Here is a 2,500-nt window from a genome sequence, read left to right on the forward strand (position 1 = left end):
TAAGCCTATACTCTCATTTCAAGTTAAAGATATTAGATTTAAACAAACTCCTTTCTGTTAGTTTCAAATCTATTCATTTTATTTCGTTTTCTTGTTTATTTTGTCGTATTTGATCTTATTTCACTTTTTTTCTTTTATTCTATTTTATTTTCATTTTACATTTCATTCCCTTTTATTTTTCATTAAATTTCAACTTTTGTTTCTTTATTTCGTCTTACCTTTATCTATTCTTTTTCACTTTAATTCATTCAAATTTATTTCGTTCATTACTTTTCACCTTGGTCACCCTTGTTTTATGAGAGCGGCTTAGTTGACTAATTTCACTTTTTTATATTAACATTATTTCACATTTCATGTACATCAAACAAAGTGTCTTCCTCTTGATAGTTCCTCTAAAATAGATGTCGTTAGTTGTTTGAAAAATATTTTTTTAAGTGTTTTGTGTCTGCACAGTTGTCTAATGTTCCCTTTTCAATTATTTTATGTGAGCATAATTTGAACTTACGAGATCTATCTGATGTGTGTCTAACTACAATATTTGCCGATAGTATAATTGGTGTTAGTTCATCTTTCAAATATTCAGGTTTAGTCAATCTTTTAATTTTATAAGCAAGATGGCATGCTTTGCGTATAATTCTCGCTTATGTTGGCAGACACACACACACTACCTCACCCCCATTCCCCCGTTCAATCCACCTCATGCATCACAACATTTTCCATATACAACCATTCTCCATTCACCCCTATCTTCTGTCCTCTCCCGTCCTTCCTCAACCGACATTCCCCTCTTCCCCAAAGGCCCCTTCACCCCATCCATCCATCTCATCCTAGGACGTCCCCTCATGTTCACTCCCTCCACATCTGCCTTCCATACCTCTTTTACTAGTCTTTCTTCACTCATTCTTTCCATGTGTCCAAACCATCCTAATACTCTTTCATCAACCCTATTTCCCAGCTCCCTTTCCACCCCTGTTCTCCTCCTCACTTCCTCATTTCTCACTCTATCTAGCCTAGTAACCCCCATCATACTTCTCAGACACTTCATCTCAAACACATTCAAGTTCCTTCTCTCTTCCTCTCTCATGTTCCATGTTTCTGCTCCATACAGTGCTGTTGGCACAATCACTCCTTCATACAGTCTCCTCTTAGCATCCATTCCCAGATTCCTATTCCTCATTACACTTTTTAAACCACCAAGGCATTTACTCGTTTCTCTCAATCTATGCTCTCCCTTAATGCTCACTTCCAGATTACTGCCACTTTCACCCCTTGTACATCTCATCACCTTACTTTTACCCACATTTATCTTCAGCTTTCTTCTATCACACACTCTCCCAAACTCTGTCACCAGCTTCCTCAATCCCTCCTCCGATCCTGCCACAAGCGCAGTGTCGTCCGCAAACAACAGCTGGCTCACCTCCTACTTTTCTCCATTTTCCTTAACCATCTCCAATCCCTGACCCACTACCCTTGCATTCACCTCTCGCACCACCCCATCCATGTATAAGTTGAACAGCCAGGGTGACATAACGCATCCCTGACGAAGTCCCACCTTTACCTCAAACCACTCACTCTCTCCGTTTCTAATCCTGACACAAGCTCTACTACTCTCATAAAAACTCTTGACAGCTCCCAGAAGCTTTCCTCCTATCCCGTATATCCGCATAACCTCCCACAGTGCCTTTCTGTCTACCCTGTCGTAAGCCTTTTCCAGATCCATAAAGGCCCAGAAAACATCCATCCCCTTACCTATAGCTTTCTCACATATCTGTCTTACCACAAAAATCTGATCTACACAACCTCTACCTGTCCTAAACCCACACTGTTCCTCACCAATTACTCCCTCTGTTCCTCTCCTAATCCTCTCAATCAAGATCCTCCCATAAGCCTTCCCAACTACACTTAACAAGCTAATCCCTCTGAAACTACTACATTCACACTTGTCCCCCTTTCCCTTGTAAAGTGGAACTATACAGGCACTCCTCCAGTCCTCTGGCACTCTACCTTCTCTCCAGCAAACATTAAATAACCTCACCAACCAGTCCACCATCACTATACCTCCTTTTTTAAGACATTCTGCATGGCATCCATCCAGACCAGGTGCCTTACCTGCTTTCATCATCTTAACTGCTGCCTTCACTTCATCCTTCCTTATTTCTCCTCCATTTTCCTCACTCATCACTCTCATTTTCTTAGCATTTCCCACTGCAGCTATCTTTCCCTCCCTATCCTCCTTCACATTTAGCAACTCCCTAAAATATTCTGCCCATCTTCCCCTTACTGCCTTCTCCTCCATTATCATCTCTCCATCTGCACCTTTTACCTTTTCTTTGTGTGAGCAAAAATTTTTGACGCTGCCCGAAGGGATTTCTCCCCGTCCTCTCCTTTATATTGGGGGACGGAGAGGGGGGGGGTCGCCGATTTAATGAAGCGGCCTTGCTGTGGATGTGCTGTGACCTGTGACACTGCTTCTGACCCAGGGTAGTGGACAGGGTGCAGG

This window comes from Oratosquilla oratoria, chromosome 16, assembly GCF_046742065.1.
Source record: "Oratosquilla oratoria isolate Oo_2021 chromosome 16, ASM4674206v1, whole genome shotgun sequence".
Taxonomy (NCBI): Eukaryota; Metazoa; Arthropoda; class Malacostraca; order Stomatopoda; family Squillidae; genus Oratosquilla; species Oratosquilla oratoria.